The following is an 18,366-nucleotide window of genomic DNA, read 5'->3' as shown; positions in this document are numbered from 1 at the left end:
GGGCTTTCTCTAGTTGCAGCAAGTGGGGGCCACTCTTCATCGCGGTGCGCGGGCCTCTCACTGTCGTGGCCTTTCTTGTTGCGGAGCACAGGCTCCAGACGCGCAGGCTCAGTAGTCGTGGCACACGGGCCCAGTTGCTCCGCGGCATGTGGGATCTTCCCAGACCAGGGCTCGAACCTGTGTCCCCTGCATTAGCAGGCAGATTCTCAACCACTGCGCCACCAGGGAAGCCCCGGATTAATGCTCTTATACAGAGGAAAAGACACAAGATCTCTCTTTCTGCCTGCATGCACCAAGGAAATTAAAATAAATCAAATTAATATTGAACTCAGATGTTGGGAAAATAATTAACTAAACCTAACAAAAACAGAAAGAACAAATAAGAATAAAAGTACTAATTAATGAATTAGAAACAAAAGAATAAATATATAATCTAAGAGCTATTTTCTTGAAAACAAACTTTATTAAATAGAAAACTCACTGGGCTAGAGAAAGCCCTTGCACAGAAACGAAGACCCAACACAGCCAAAAATAAATAAATAAATAAATAAAGCCAGAAAACATCTTTAAAAAAAAAAAGAAAACTCACTAGTTTAACCTATCAAGATATGAGGGTGAAAATGCAAACACATAAAACTCAGGATGAAGATGGAGAAATGATAGTTATGGAAAAAAAAGAAATTATAGGCAAATTTTTTATAACTCAATAAATTTGAAAAATGTGGAATGATATTGAAATTTATATACTGTGCTTCAAGTTTTATGAACCTTGAAAACTATAGTTTCTTTATTTTCTACAAGTGATCTGAGTATTTTCATAAATTCATATACCAGTGAATGATGGAAAAGTAAATGTATATTTGTATTTAGAAATATCTTATTATCTTCAAGATAAGAGTCTCTTTTCTTTAAAACTGACCCTTTTGGATAAATGCTCAGTCTTTCTGAGTTTATTACCTCTCTTCTTCCCAAAGGTAGCGTCTGCATATAGTTGACTGGAAAACTGTGCTTTTTGGTGATGGGGAAGGGAAAGGCTTTGTCCTGGCTCTTCAGGGGACTCTGCTGTTGAGCTCTGCTGGTGAAACTCCTGGTCTCCTCTCTCAGTGTGGGGATTATCTGTGGGGAGTTTGGCCAACTTCCACGTGAGTAGGCCTTTCTTCAGCCTTTACTGGTGCCTCTGGCCCTCTGAGATCTGGCTAAGACTTTCATGTGATTCCTCTTGGAACTTGCCTGCAGGTTCTCAACCACATTTCTTGCTTGTCCCTTCTGTAGCAATCCCTTGGCAACTTCACTATCATCTACATTTTACAGCTTTCCACAGGGCACATAGGAATCTCTGGATTCTTTAGGATATTAGCACTATCTCTGGCTTTCTATCCATTTGGCGAATTCATTCTGCAGATTTCACTCTGAAGTGGCTGTCCCATTTTGATGTGGAAACATCTGGAACCATTCCCTATTCCCTACTTCACTGCTTGAGGACATTTAAGCTTTCCACTAAATCCAGAGCTTATGTTTTGGGAGGAGGAGCAGGAAAAGGTAAATGAGGTGTTTAAGCTGAAAGAAAAAATTTTAAGGGAGTTCCCTGGTGGCCTAGTGGTTAGGACTCCGGGCTTTCACTGTCATGGCCCGGATTCAATCCCTGTTCAGGGAGCTGAGATCCCACAAGCTGCGCCATGCAGCCAAAAAAAAAAAAAAAAGATTAAAAGAGAATGAGCTACTTTAAACTGGCTAGTTTATCTTCTCTCTGCCTTCCTGCACCACTCACCAGGATGGGCACATGAGAGTAACACTGGATTAGTTATTGAAAATAAAAGAAACCTGCATGTTTTGCACACCTCAGTGCTATTTATTCCATTTTTGAGCTTACTACATTTGAGGTATTTTTAGGTATAATCTCATTGATTGTAAACCTTGCTGCCCAGAAACTGTTCCTATTCAGAAACAGGGCGGATTCCATCTAAAACAGAGTCAATCAGCTTGAAGGTTCATAGCTGATTTTTTTGGAGTCTCTGGCAAAACACTAATCTGACAGCAAGAGTTAAGTGTCTAAAGAGATTTCTAAACAAACAAGCAAACACTTCTCTTTATCAAAAGCAAGACTTGGAGCACTGGATAGGAAGTCTATCATAAGTGTAAGATGGAAAAAAACAGGATTAAGGCTAGAAACATCCAATAGTCAGGAAAAGGAGGAACGTTTCCATCTAAGAGATCTGGAGAGAAAAAAAGGCTAAGTGAAGTCAGAAGTTAGCATCATCATATACCCTTTCAGGTCAAATCTTGGGAATCAGAAGACTTGGCAGTACATCTAGATGGGCATAGGGAAATCAGAAGACATCAGAGCTAGTGACTAGCTTTTCTGGGCATACGCAGTAGATGAGGGAAAACTCTCCAATTTGACCCACATTCAGACAGGGCCACACCTAAAACAATTCAGGAGCAAGAGAGCAGCATTGGAAAAGATAGGGGCTTCATGACTTGTGTGTGGTACAGATTTAGAAATCCCAGTGTACTTCATGTAGAAAACATAGAAGATAGACAAGTAGAGAACAGGTGGCCTTGCAATGGGGCCACCTTGGCAAGGAACAGGGTGATTCTACAGTGGACACTCCTGGTTTCATGGTCTTATCTGAGGGCAAGATGGAGGATGTGGCTGAGACTCAGAGGATCTGCAGCCCCAGAAAGAGCTAAGGTGGGACCATCAGACCCTGATTGTGTCTAGAAAACACACCAACTGATTCATTACCCAGGGACTTCAGTAAGTTTCAGAGTCTAACCTAAAGTCATACATGTGGACTCAAGGCACCTCCCTCATTTCTTTAAGGATTTATAATCTTCCAAATACACCTGATTACATCTTGGGTAGAGGAGGTGAGGAGAAATCCTAAAGCACTCAATATTTACCCCCAAAGACAAATTTTTCTAAAAGAGACTGAATTTACTGTTTTAAAGCCAAAGAGACTAAGATGCCTTTAGCTGGAAAGTTTAAATTACTTCCCCTCCCTACCTAGAGGATGGAGGCTCAAAATCAAGATGAGTTTAATTACAGACAAGAAAGGCCTGTAATACCAGACTAGAGAATTTGGACAAACCCTCCCACTGAAGACAACTAAAAATAAATAGAATATACACATACATAAATAACAGCATCATCTAAAAATATATAACTAACAACTATGAAGAGTGACATTTTGCAACTTCTTCATGAAATATCTAGTTGTGTATTTCTTTATTATCTAGCATGGGATTCACTGAACTTCTGTATATTGATGTATTTCATAAGTTCTAGAAGATCTCAGCCATTATCTTTTCAAATATTTGCATCAAACAAATCAAATAGAAAATCTTTTAAGGCAACTAGAGAAAAGAAACATTACCTAAAGGCATAACAGAGTTATAGCTAACATCTCAAAAGCAAAAATAGATACCAGAAAACAATGCAATGATATCTTCAAGGTGATGAAAAATATGGCACCCAACCTAGAAGACTCTACAGAGTGAAAGAATCCTTTGGATATGAGGAAAAAATATAGAACATTTTGAATAAACAGAAACTGAGTTAATCATACAAAAAAGAAAGTCTAATGGGTGTTCTTCAGATTTAAGGAAAATAACCGTGGACGGAAGGTCAGAGGTTTAGAAAGAAATGAAGAGCAATAAAATGTTCATTAAATGAACATTGCATAAAATAATAATAAAACTGTCTTGTGTTTAGGATTTAGCTAGCTAGCTAGAGAAATAAAATACGTGCAGAAATAAACTTATAAATTGGAATGAAGATAAATGTAGTTAAAGTGTTTTCAGGCCTTTGCTTTGTCCTGGAAGAGGTTAAAATGATCAACTATAGTGAATTAAGGAGGGATGTGGTAATCTCTAGCGTAACTATTAAATATTAAAAAGTACAAAAGCAATATATAATTTCCAAACTAAATGGGAGTATGAAATGATAAAAAATAGTGAATACATTCAAAAGAAGGCTACACCCTTCTGAAGTTTGCATTATCCTTATATACTACCTTTTATCATTAACACATACCAACACATACCAACATTCCTTGATTACACCAAGAGAAAGATATATTACATGAGGGCAAAGGAAAAGGTCTTCAAATGACATTGAGGAGTAAGGAGAACACAAATTCTACACATGATTTAGGGGTTAGTGGGGTATAGGAAGCACCCATTTAAGAAGGATTCAAGAGAAGAAATGTCCATGAGGAACATTCACTGTTGATAATGTAAAAAAGATTGTCTTCCATGATCTGGAGATTTCAGAGGGCACCGTCTAAAGGTTTGGGAGAAAGGGTAGCAATAGTCATTGGATCAGTGGGGAGGAGGGTAAGAGCAGTGTAGTAGGAAGGCATAGATGACCAGAGCAGCTTCATGACAGAACAACCATAATGGTAGAAGGCACGCTGAATTTAGCTGACTGAAAGATTTTCTAGTTAACTAGTCTCATGAATCCCCTGGCAAGTCTATGGCCTAGTGAGGTGGATGGACCTAGAGTCTGTCATACAGAGTGAATTAAGTCAGAAAGAGAAAAACAAATGCCGTATGCTAACACATACATACGGAATCTAAAAAACAAAACAAAACAATGGTTCTGATGAACCTAGGGGCAGGGCAGGAATAAAGACAGAGACGTAAAGAATGGACTTGAGGACACAGGGAGGGGGAAGGGTAAGCTGGGACGAAGTGAGAGAGTAGCATTTACATATATACACTACCAAATGTAAAATAGATAGCTAGTGGGAAGCAGCTGCATCGCAGGGGAAGATCAGCTCAGTGCTTTGTGACCACCTAGAGGGGTGGAATAGGGAGGGTGGGGGGGAGATGCAAGAGGGAGGGGATATGGGGATATATGTATACGTATAGCTGATTCACTTTGTTATACAGCAGAAACTAACACACCATTGTAAAGCAATTATACTCCAATAAAGAAGTTAAAAAAAAAAAAACTACGGCCTGTCAGAAGCATCAGCCAAGGGTAGGGTGATTGGGTTTCTGAAAGATCCCTGGTCTTGAAGAAATGACCTTCAAACAGTCTAGTTGGATCCCATGACTCATGCTGAGGAAATGACAGCAACTGTTTGACTTTCAGGTGACTTTGATAATATCTGCCTTGAAAGTTTGCAAAATTGTAATTATTTTCTAAAAATATGTCTGTTAACAAATTGAATATACCCTTCCTCAAAAGCTAGGTATTTTTTGGCCATGTAAATTCAAGAACTCGAGGTCATCTTTTCAAAAAGAACAGAAGAGTTCAGTAAACAACCATCTGAATTTTGTGGCTCTGGACATCTATATAAATCAATAAATCTTGTGTCTTCTAGGTATGCATAGTAGTAAGTATCTTATCATCTCTTCCTTCCTCTTTAAATTCTGGTTTGTGCTCTGTGTTCAGTAATGCTGGACTTACCCTGATTTCCCACAAGTCATCTAATAACTCAGTGTTTTAATAAATTCATCAATAAGGCTCATTTTAGAACTTACATATACAGTTCAATATATATTCTATATTCTACCAATGGCAAAAAGTAGACCATGAACTTCATTCCTTTTAAGTTCAACTCTCTATTGGAATAAATGGTAAGACTCTTAGGTAGTAAGGGAAACAAAATCTTACTCCTGTGGTCATTGAATGAACTGAATATGGCGGGAGTGTTGCCTTGGGAGGAGTGGCTCTTACTTCAATGATCAGTCATTATCACCAGCTCTGCAGTGGAAACTCCTGAAGAATTTTAATGGTTTTAAATCCTTATTCTATAATAAAAAATCAATTTGAATTCTAGAATCATAAACTGCTTGAGAAATACATGATAAAATATTAAGGGTCTGGTTTATCCTTCCATATTACATCTTCTAGGTGGAACTGGAGCCAAGAGGTGGTGCATGGAAAGATCATTGATCACACCACTCCTTGAAGAGCTCTTTTTTTTTCCCAATGCATTTTTTATTTTCTTCCTTTTGTGAATCTTAAAATAGGGGCTTCCTAAAGGCAAAAACATGGGTTAGTGAAAGGATTTATCTCAAATTAGGGAAAAAGTTATGCATGCATAAAAGAAACATTCTGTGTGTGTGTATCTATATATCTATATCCATGTTATCTATCTATATGAATCTGTAATTTTTGGAATGGCTCGGTAAATTAATTCAATTCCATTGTCTGAACCAATGGAAGAGCAAGTAAACAGGCAGGCAGCTGTCAATCCGTAAACTGGAGCCTGGTGAGGAGATGCTACCATTTGAAGGCAGGTATTTAATACCTCTCAGGTAACTTGTTTCACTCTTTGAGCTGCTTCTATGGCTCTGTTGGTCTAACTTGAGCTTGAATTATTTTCTCTTCCCCTTTTAATATTAAAAAATTATTTTGGGGGTATTAAAAATGATGATACTTATGGAGTAGAAAATTATAAAAGTACACAGAAATATAAAATACATTGGAATGGGGAAATTATACCCAGTTATCGCTTTCTTAACATTTTAGTGTTCTTACATGTTAAAAAAAAACAACACACACACACACACATCCCTACACAGAGTATACTGATAATTCTCAATCCTGGATGCACATTAAAAATCATTATTAATATCACTATATATGTAACAATAATGAAAGTTAAAAAAAATCATTGTCGGTTTGCTCTATGTAAGAAAGAAGAATTGAAACTGCAGTCATTTGACCAATGCTTAAAGAATGATCCTCACTCCTACCTCAAAAGATTGATTAATAATATACATTTATTTTTAAGTTTTAAAGGTTATATATATGTGAATATATGTGTATAAAATTGTTTATCAAATATGTATATAGTTTCTAATTTTGATTTTTTCACCTAATATTTTAAGTATTTCCATGTCATCAAACTTCTTAGTAGTCATCATCCTTAATGGCCACAAAAATTCCATCTTGAGAAAACACCAGAAATTATTTAATATTTTTTATTTATTCCCCAATAATTAAACATCAAGGTTATTTCTCAAAAATACACAATGATGAACAACATGAACTAAATCTTTATATATGTATCTGATTATTTCCTTAGGATAGACCCCCCTACATGTGGATTCACTAGATTGAAAAAAAGGAAAGTGGCAACATTTGGATTAAGAAAACAAGCTTTCCCAGGAATCCCACAACAGATTTCCTCTTACATCTCATTGGCTAGAATAGTGTCAAGTGGCCACTCCCAACTAGAAGGTAGGAAGGGAGAAAAAGTTGGCTAAGCCAACAAGTGGAGTCCATCCTTATGGCTATACAATTTTTCAACACATGTTTTATCCTTTTTCATGGAACATAGTTATCTCTTCTCCAAGTTCAACAACCCCAAAGTCTCATGCAATTACTGCTTCCAGCCTGAAAACCTTAATCTCCAGGTGATAAACAATTCTTTCTATCTGGGATATGGTTTCCAGGGATTCAGCAACTTATAAACTAAAGCAATGATTATTAATCTTTCACATTCATCTGAATCAGCTAAGAGCTTGTTAAAACAGATTACTGGGCTCCACCCCAGTGTTTTTGATTCAGTAGCTCTAGAGTTGAGACCAAAAGTTTGTGTTTCTAACAAGTCCCTGGTAATGCTGCTGTTCCAGGGGTCACATGTATTACGTATGTATTACACAGATACAGTATGATATCACAATCAGGAAACTGACATTAATATAATCTATTGATCATATTTATTTATTTATTTTTTAAGTATATTTATTTGTTTTTATTTTTGGCTGTGTTGGGTCGTCGTTGCTGGGCGCGGGCTTTCTCTAGTTGCGGTGAGCGGGGGCTACTCTTTGTTGTGGTGTGCGGGCTTCTCATTGCGGTGGCTTCTCTTGTTGCAGAGCATGGGCTCTAGGCACGCGGGCTTCAGTAGTTGTGGTGCACGGGCTCAGTAGTTGTGGCTTGCGGACTCTAGAGTGCAGGCCCAGTAGTTGTGGTGCACGGGCTTAGCTGCTCCATGGCATGTGGGATCTTCCCAGACCAGGGCTCAAACCCGTGTCCCTTGCATTGGCAGGCAGATTCTTAACTACTGCGCCACCAGGGAAGCCCAATCATATTTAGTTTTCACCAATTCAGCATGCACTCATTTGTGTGTGTGTGTGTGTGTAATTAGTTATGCAGTTTTATTACGTGTAGATTTGTGTGATTACTACCTGTAGTCAGGATACAAAATAGTTCCATTCGTGAATCCCTTGTGTTATCCTTTTATAGTCACCAACACCTCTCTCCTTCACTTGATCATTCAAAATCTGCCAACTGCTACTCTGTTCTCCATCTCTATAATTTTATCATTTCAAAATGCTTTGTAAATGGAATCATAACCTTTTGAGATTGGCTTCTTTCACTCAGCAAAATTCCCTTGAGATCTATCCAAATCATTGTGTATATATCAGTAGTTTGTTCCTGTTTATTACTCAGTAATATTCCTTGGTATAGATGTACCACAATTTGTCTAAAAATTTAGCTGTTGTAGAACATTTGCATTTTTTCCAGCTTTGGGCTATTACACATAAAAGTGTTATAAACATCCATGTACACTTTGTGCGTGTGTGTGTGTGTGTGTGTGTGTGTGAATATAATTTTACATTTCCTTAGGATACATGCCTAAGAGTGAAATTGCTGGGTTGTATGATAGTCACATGTTTAGTTTTATAAGAAATTGACAAACTTTTCCAGAGTGGCTTTACCATTTTACAGTCTCACCAGCAATGTATGAGTGACCCAGGTTTTTCATATCCTTACCATCATTTGGTGTTGTCACTCTTTAATATTTTAAATTTTTTGTTAGACAATGTAGGATATCTTATTCTGCCTTTAATTTTCATCCTTAATGGCTAAGGTCTTTGAACATTGTTTCATGTGAACATCTTTTCATCTTTTCATCTTTTATTTGACATTTATACATCTTCATTGGAGAAATATCTGTTCAAGTCCTTTGCCATTTTAAAAATTGAATTGTTTGTCTTTTTGTTGATGAGTTGTAAGAGTTCTTTACATATTCTGAATACTAGACCTTTATCAGATATACGATTTACAAATATTTTCTCCCATTCCATGGATTGTCTTTTCACTCTCTTGATAGTGTCCTTTAATGCACATATGTTTTAAATTCTGACAAAGTTCATTTATCTATTTTTTCTTTTGTTGCTTATACTTCTTATGTCATATCTAAGAAGCCATTGTCCATTGCCCATTGCAAGGTCATGAAGATTTATCCCCATGGTTTCTTCTAAGAGTTTTATAGTTTTAGCTTTTATGTCTAAGCTTTTAATCTATCATTTGGTATCTTTGCTATGTTGAACCATGTGCTTGTACGTTTTAAAATTTTTTCATTGTTGTAAAATACAGATAACATAAAATTTCCCATCTTAATCTTTTTAAAGTGTACAGTTCAATACTGTTAAGTATATTTGCATTGTTGTGAAACCAATTCCTGGAATTCTTTTCATCTTGTAAAACCAACATTTATATGCTTATTAAACAACTCTCCATCTCCCCTTTCTCCCAGCCCCTGGCAACTACCATTCTAATTCCTGTTTCTATGAATTCACCTACTCTAGATACTTCATATAAATGGCATCATATAGTATTTGCCTTTTTGTTACTGGTTTAGTTCTCTTAGCATAATGTCCTCCAGGTTCATCCACATTATAGTATATGTCAGAATTTCTTTCTTTTTTAAAGTGGAATAATATTCCATTGTATTATATACCACATTTTATTTGTCCATCCATACGTCAATGGACAGTTTGGTTGCTTCCACCTCTTGGCTATTGTGAATAATGCTGCTGTGAACATAGGTGTACAAATATCTCTTTGACACCCTGTTTTCAATGCTTTTGGGCAGAAGCATATATGCAGAAGTGGAATTGCTGGATCATATGGTAATTCTACTTTTAATTTTTTGAGGAAACATAATAGTGGCTATACCATTACATTCCCACTAACTGTGAACAGGGTTCTAGTTTCTCCACATCCTCACTAACACTTGATAGTTTCTGTTTTTTGTTGTTGCTGTTTTTTGTTTTTTTGATAGTAGCCATCCTAGTGGGTGTGAGGTGGCATCTCACTGTAGTTTTGATTTGCATTTTCCTAATGATTAGTGATGTTGAACATACTTGTTGTTCATACACTTGTTAGCTATTTGTATATCTTCTTTGGAAAAATGTTTATTCAAGTCCTTTGGCAATTTTAAAATCAGATTGTTCGGGGTTTTTTTGTTGTTGTTGAGTTGTAAGAGTTCTTTATATATTCTGGATCTGAATCCTTTATTAGATATATGATTTGCAAATATTTTCTCCCATTTTATAGGTTGCCTTTTTACTCTGTTGATTGTATCTTTTGCTGCACAGAAATTTTTAATTTTGATGTGGTCCAATTTATTTTTATTTTTGTTGCCTGTGTTTTTGGTATCCTATCCAAGAAATCATTGCCAGATTCAATGTCATGAAGCTTTTTCCCCTATGATTTATTCTAGGAGTTTTATTGTTTTTGCTCTTGTGTTTAGGTTCTTTGATCCATCATATGGTATCTTTGATATGTTGAACCCTGTGAATGTATCACCTCTAAAAAATTCAAACAAGAAAACTAATAAACAACATTGAGGCTTTTATTGGGTTGTAATTAAACTCATACAGTTATTTGGGAAGAATTGACAACTTTGTAATATTCAAACTTCACATATAGGAAATTATGTAAAGTCATTTATTTGAAGGATTTTTAATGTCTGACTTAATATTTGAAATTTTCCTTAATAGGCTTTGTGTATTTCATGTATTATTCCTCGGTACATTATATTTTAATGCTACTCTAAATACCATATGTTCCTATTATATTTTTTCACTGTTTACTACTGCCTTTGAAGAAAACTAGTTTAAAAAATAATTGTATTGTGTATTTCACTTTTTTTTTTTAATGGCATGTGGCCTTTCAGTAAGAAAGGGGGAAAATAAGAATACATATTTTTATTTGCTTAAGAAAACAATGGAAGATATGTGTATTTCACTTTAATAAATTCTCTTTTAGTTATAATAGTTCTAACACATTTTCCAGTTGTTTCTCTAGAATTGTCTGTGTGGGAGAAAATGCATGCACTCATCTCTATTTCTAGATGATATGTTTGTCTATCAGTATAATCCTAGAATATGAGCTTAATTTATTTTTTTAATTTTTTAAATTTTTTGGCTGTGTTGGGTCTTCACTGCTGCGCACGGGCTTTCTCTAGTTGCGGCAAGCGGGGGTTGCTCTTCGTTACGGTGCATGGGCTTCTCATTGCGGTGGCTTCTCTTGTTGTGGAGCATGGGCTCTAGGCACACGGGCTTCAGTAGTTGCAGCACGTGGGCTCAGCAGTTGTGGCTCGTGGGCTCTAGAGCTCAGGCTCTGTAGTTGTGGCGCATGGGCTTAGTTGCTCTGAAGCATGTGGGAATCTTCCTGGGCCAGGGATCAAACCCATGTACCCTGCATTAGCAGGTGGATTCTAAACCACTACACCACCAGGGAAGTCCCAGAACATCAGCTTAAAATTATTGGAGAGACCAGTAAAGTGGTTATCTCTAAAATAAATTTAATATACATAGTTTTCCTTTATATCTAGAAAATATATTAGAAAAATCCCCTTCAAGTTACAGAAAAAATGTGTAATAACCAAAAATAAAATATTCTCCTTTTAATGGAGGAATATAATGCAGGAAAGATTAATGATTTTATATCACTTATCTTACCTGCATTACAAAGTATAGTTATTAAGAACACGGATTTTAACACAGACCTTACATTTACTAACTATGCAACTTTGGGTAATTAACAACCACTGTAAGCTTCAGTTTCTATATCTGAAGAGTGTTATTAAAGTCCCTACTGCATGAGCTTGTTGTAATAATAATCCAGGTGAAATGCTTGAAACAACTCAGGTGAAATGCTTAGTGTAGTACATGATACATAATAAGTGTTAAATATACTGTCATTATTGTTACTTTATGGGCAAGACATCTAGAACAAAGTTATATAGTAAGGTTATAGCAGGCATTCATTTATTCTCTATGGCACTAAAGAGGATGTTATTAGTGCTTCAAAATTAAACATGATGCTTACCAGAGGTACATTTACCTTGAATGAAGCCTCAGATTCAGAGATTCCCACTTACACATGTCCCTTTCAAGACCCTGGACAGTGTGTTCACATGATCACATATTTTTGTAAAATTTGCAAAAGTAAGATATTTAAACACAGTTTGCTAAGATCACCACAATTTCTTTCCAGGCTGGCTTCCCCTTCATCATAGTTCTATTACTGTCAGTTGGCCTTGGAGTTACTGTGGTATATCAGTTATTTATTGCTATGTAAAAAAAAAAACAAAAAACCAAACCTCCTCCCAAATTAAAAAAAAAATCGTTTATTAGTTTAAAATTCTTTGGGTGAGTAATTTTGGCTGGGTTCTGCTGGTCTTTCCTGGGCTCACTCATGTGACTGCAGTCAGATGGTGGGATCGCTGGGGTGTATAAAGAGTTTCGGATCATTTCTCTCATATGTCTGGGATGGTGATAGAACTGAACTTCATGTCTCTAGCATCTATTGGGTTATCATGGCAACTATATTCTTTTTGTCAATTCCACACTGTCATGATTTGCTATAACTTTGAGTCCTCCAAATTTGCTCTTCTTTTCAGAATTGTCTTGGAAATTCTAGTTGTTTTGCTTTTCTACATAAATTTTAGAATAAGCTGGTTAATATCTCCAAAAAAAGAACCTTGCTGGGATATCTGCTAGGATTGCATTGTACCTATAGATCAAATTGGGGAGAATTAATATCTTAATAATATTGAGTCTTCCAGTTCATCAGTGTTATACCTCTCTCCATTGATTTAAATCTTCTTTTATTGATGATTTGTAGTTTTAAACATACAGAAACTATTCATATTTTGTTAGATTTATTCCTAAGTATTTAATTTTTTGTGATATGGTCAGTATTTTTATTAATTTGAAATTCCAACTGTTCATTGCTGATATATAGAAATATGATTGACTTTTGTATATTCACTTTGAACTCTACAACCTTGCTAAATTTACTTTTTAGTTCTAAGAGATATTTTGTAGATTCTTTGGCATTTTTACATAATCTTGTCATGTGCGAATAGAGAAAATTTTATTTCTTTTTTTCTATCTGTATTATTTTTCTTGTCTTGTTGCACTGGCCAGGATTTCCAGTATGATGTTATATAGGAATGGTGAGAGAACATATCTTACCTTTTGCCTGATCTTCAGAGAAAACATTCGGTCTTTAACCATTCACATGTTGTTGAATAGGAGTGGTGACAGAGTGGTAGGTGTTTTGGTAGATGCCTTTATTAAGTTAAGGAGGTTTTCCTATATTCTTAATTTGCCAAGAGTCTGTATCATGAATGGATATTGAGTTTTGTTCAGTGCTTTTTCTATATCTAATGAGATAATCATATGATTTTTCTTATTTAGTCTGTTAATATAATTACATTGATTGTTATTTGAATATTGGAATAACCTTGGATTCCTAGTATGAACCCCAGTTGGTTGGGAAGTGTTATCCTTTTTATTATTGATGGATTAAATTTGCTGATTCAAGTTCCTGTAATACTTATTCTTTTCTTTGCCATCTTAGATGTGGATCTTAATTTGGCATTGTATTTCACATTTCCTTGTGTCATTCTTATTTCAGCTATCTTCTTTTTACCTCCTCTTTTATTTCAATTTATTTTCCCTTTCTGGCTTCATCTGCTGTTTTATCAAGATTTGGTGCTTTTTCAAAAATAAACTCAAAATGGATTAAAGACCTAAATGTAAGGCCAGACACTGTAAAACTCTTAGAGGAAAACATAGGCAGAACACTCAGTGACATAAATCACAGCAAGATCCTTTTTGATCCACCTCCTAGAGAAATGGAAATAAAAACAAAAGTAAACAAATGGGACCTAATGAAACTTAAAAGCTTTTGCACAGCAAAGGAAACCATAAACAAGACGAAAAGACAACCCTCAGAATGGGAGAAAATATTAGCAAATGAAGCAACTGGCAAAGGATTAATCTCAAAATTCACAAGCAGCTCATGCAGCTCAAAATCAAAAAAAACAAAAACCCAATCCAAAAATGAGCAGAAGACCTAAACAGACATTTCTCCAAAGAAGATATACAGATTGCCAACAAACACATGAAAGGATGTTCAGCATCACTAATCGTTAGAGAAATGCAAATCAAAACTACAATGAGATAACATCTCACACGAGTCAGAATGGCCATCATCAAAAAATCTACAAACATTAAATGCTGGAGAGGGTGTGGAGAAAAGGCAACCCTCCTGCACTATTGGTGGGAATGTAAATTGATACAGCTACTATGGAGAATAGTATGGAGGTACCTTAAAAAACTAAAAATAGAGCTACCATACGACCCAGCAATCCCACTACTGGGCATATACCCTGAGAAAACCATAATTCCAAAAGGGTCATGTACCCCAATGTTCATTGCAGCTCTATTTACAATAGGCAGGACATGGAAGCAACCTAAGTGTCCATCGACAGATGAATGGATAAAGAAGATGTGACACATATATACAATGGAATATTACTCAGCCATAAAAAGAAACAAAATTGAGTTATTTGTAGTGAGGTGGATGGACCTAGAGTCTGTCATACAGAGTGAAGTAAGTCAGAAAGAAAAACAAATACCATATGCTAACACATATATATGGAATCAAAACAAAAATATGGTCATGAAGAACCTAGAGGCAGGATGGGAATAAAGACTCAGACCTACTAGAGAATGGACTTGAGGACCCGGGGAGGGGGAAGGGTAAGCTGGGACAAAGTGAGAGAGTGGCATGGACGTATACACACCACCAAATGTAAAACCGATAGCTAGTGGGAAGCAGCAGTGTAGTACAGGCAGATCAGCTCGGTGCTTTGTGACCACCTAGAGGAGTGGGATAGGGAGGGAGACACAAGAGGGAAGAGATATGGGGATATATGTATATGTATAGCTGATTCACTTTGTTATAAAGCAGAAACTAACACACCACTGTAAAGCAATTATACGCCAATAAAGATGTTAAAAAAAAAAATTTGGTGCTTTTTAAACATTAAATAGGTTGGTGTGTACAATGACTAGCAGACATTTGTCTTATGTGGGCCTGCTGAACTGTCATTAGATCTTTGCTTGGTTTAACAATTGGGTTCTCTGATTTACTAAAGCATAAGATACATTTTTTTTCTCTGGAATAGTGTGATATGAAAAGTTACGTTATCAATAATGTTTTCACCTAAATATACTTAGACAACTAAGAATGATTAGATGACTGTATCTCCAAATATCCTGTCTGCTTTTACCTAATTGAGCACTAAAGATTGTAGTTTTTGAATAGATATACAAAGAGAGGAAATAATAAAGTAGAAAAATCAAAGAACATGGCTATTTGTGATTCTGGCTTTGGCTGATATCATTGATGGACAGTCATTTGTTTTGCTGCTTATTATATTCACTGTGTCTTAGAGTTGGAGACACAGAGTGAGGGAGAGGTGAAGACCTTTCCTCTCTTTTTGGGGGGCATTTTCTATGGTATTTACTTTGGTTATAGAAATGTGATTTATAGTCCAAAAATGTTTCTTAATCCATTTTGATTGACAATGCAGGTAATGGAAATTCCCCTTGGACTTGTCCTTTGGCCTTCTCATATGACAAAGTTGTAGCTAGTTTTTATCATTTTGTGTATTGTTGTAGATTTATTTTAAAGGTGATTGGCGGGACTTCCCTGGTGGCACAGTGGTTAAGACTCCGAGCTCCCAATGCAGGGGGCCCGGGTTTGACCCCTGATCAGGGAACTAGATCCCACATGCATGCCACAAATAAGAGTTCTCATGCCACAACTAAGAAGTCCCATGCCGCAACTAAGGAGCCTGCAAGATGCAACTAAAGGAGCCCACCTGCTGCAACTAAGACCCGGTGCAACCAACCAAATAAATATTAAAAAAAAAAAAAAAGATGATTGGCTCTTTTTTAAAAAATCTATTTTTATTTATTTTTGGCTGTGTTGGGTCTTTATTGCTGTGTGTGGGCTTTCTGTAGTTGCGGCGAGCGGGGGCTACTCTTCGTTGCAGTTTGTGGGCTTCTCATTGCGGTGTCTTCTCTTGTTGTGGAGCACGGGCTCTAGGCTCGTAGGCTTCAGTAGTTGTGGCACGCAGACTCAATAGCTGTGGCACATGGGCTTAGTTGTTCCGTGGCATATGGGGTCTTCCCGGACCAGGGATCAAACCTGTGTTCCTGTGAATCAGCAGGTGGATTCTTAACCATTGCACCACGAGGGAAGTCCCTGTCATAGATTTTTAATGGTCAGCTGGGTGTGAGTTGAATTGTATCAGGCAATGCTGTTACATTGCTATACAGCAAAGCATACTGAGATTTGTGGAGTAACTCATATAAAGTCATAGGACCTGTAAATGTGAACATCTGTATTTATTTATTTTATTTATTTTATTTTATTTTTTTTGTATTTTCTTATGAGGCAGCTACAGACCCAGCAAAAAAAAAAAAAAAAAAAAAAAATGAAGGTTGTAATTCAGGTAAAGCAGGTATTGGGGTAGAAAACCTCATCCAAACCGGGCAACGACAAGATCATCTTTTTTTTTTTTTTTTTTTAAGCAGTCATCAGTTTTATACACATCAGTATATACATGTCAATCCCAGTCGCCCAATTCAGCACACCACCATCCCCACCCCACCGTGGTTTTCCCCCCTTGGTGTCCATACGTTTGTTCTCTACATCTGTGAACATCTGTATTTAAATTTAGTTTTGTTTACTTTAATGTCCAAGGTTCAAGAGTCATAATGAAGTTTAAGAAAGGGTTCAGTACAAGTGAGGGAATGAAAGTCATATAGAGGAAACCAGGTTTTATGATTTGGAGGTGGAGCAACATTGTATAATAAAATCCAAAGTGTGCCTGTGTCATCTTGTAACTGAAGTGAAGTGTTAGTTAATGTCATTGGAACTGAGGAATTCTGTGGCCAGCGCAGTAGGTGTTAAGTCAATAAGAATGGGAATGGGATTGGGTAGGGGATCAGATGAATAGAAAGATTAGCTCATTGATCAGAGTCATCAGGAATGGGGGTATGACCTGTAAGTGATGGTAATAAGAGTGGTGAAAAGCTGTCATGAGTTGATAGAGTGGGTTGGAGCAAGAAACATTCAGAACTGAATCTCCTCTCGCCCAATTACGGAGAGGGACTTACATTGGTCAAAAGAATTCATGAGGTAGTTGTATTATCACAGCAAAGCCATGTTTCAGTTGATGCAACAGCTGTGGAAAATTCTGAGACTATATAAACTAGTCTTTCTCACAATTTGAGTAATTCCCTTGAGGTGTCTTGGATCCATGTAGGAATGTACTCCTTTGGCTTTAGATTAAAACTGTCTCAGAGTCAATGGAATCTAGCACTCATTTCCTGTTCTCACATGGTTCTATCAACACAGATTAAATTTCTTTCCATTTCCTTGATATGAAAAAACTTACTCAGATCCCAAGAATTCCTCTATTTTTGTTCAGTCTGTTTTGGTTTTCCCCAGTTAGCTTTCTCTTTCTGAATTACCTTGACACACTCTCATTTTCTCTTGGGAGCAACAGTCCCTAGCCTTTGATTCTTTTTAGATTAATGTTTCATAAAATAAATACATCTGCAAAGCCATTTACAGATGGATATTACAGACTTTGAATACTGTGAATTTACAATATTCATTCTGCAAGGGGAGAAAATACTGACACCCTCCCAATTTACAAAAATTTGGTGGAGGTTTTTTTTTTTTTTTTATTCTTGTATATTTAATTAAGACTTAACCATACCTCTTGTTGTCCTCTCTCCAGGAAAGAAAAGGGAAGAGTAAAACTCCATCTGTTCTGGATAAATTGAGAATTCATATAGTGATATACTTTGAAAATATTTTCCCAGCTTTATTTATGAGTATGTCCTTTAACAAGAGGATTAAAGACTTTTTTCTCCGCTTTCTATCAGTAATGCCTGGCAGTCTGTCATGGAATGATATTACATAGGTCTGACTGATTTATCCTTCCCAAAGTCCTGCTTATTCTTCACTGGCATCTTGTGATCTTTTAGTATTTTATAAATGAAATGATTGATGAGTTTGGTCTATTCAGGTATCAAAGTTAAGGTGACCAGGCTATAATTTTTAGGGTTATTACTTTATTTTCTTCTTTAGAAGTAGGCCCTACCCATGTTCTTTATCTGTTTTTAGGCTTCATAGCTGTCTACCATGTGTTCAGAAAGGTTGTTTCTATGATAAATTCAGGACATGTCTTAAATATTCCTGGATCTACCTACCAGGGCATGCTGATCTGA

Source organism: Balaenoptera borealis (assembly GCF_965194805.1).
Source record: "Balaenoptera borealis genome assembly, chromosome: 1".
NCBI classification, from domain to species: Eukaryota; Metazoa; Chordata; class Mammalia; order Artiodactyla; family Balaenopteridae; genus Balaenoptera; species Balaenoptera borealis.
Note: the sequence above shows the minus strand (reverse complement) of the source record.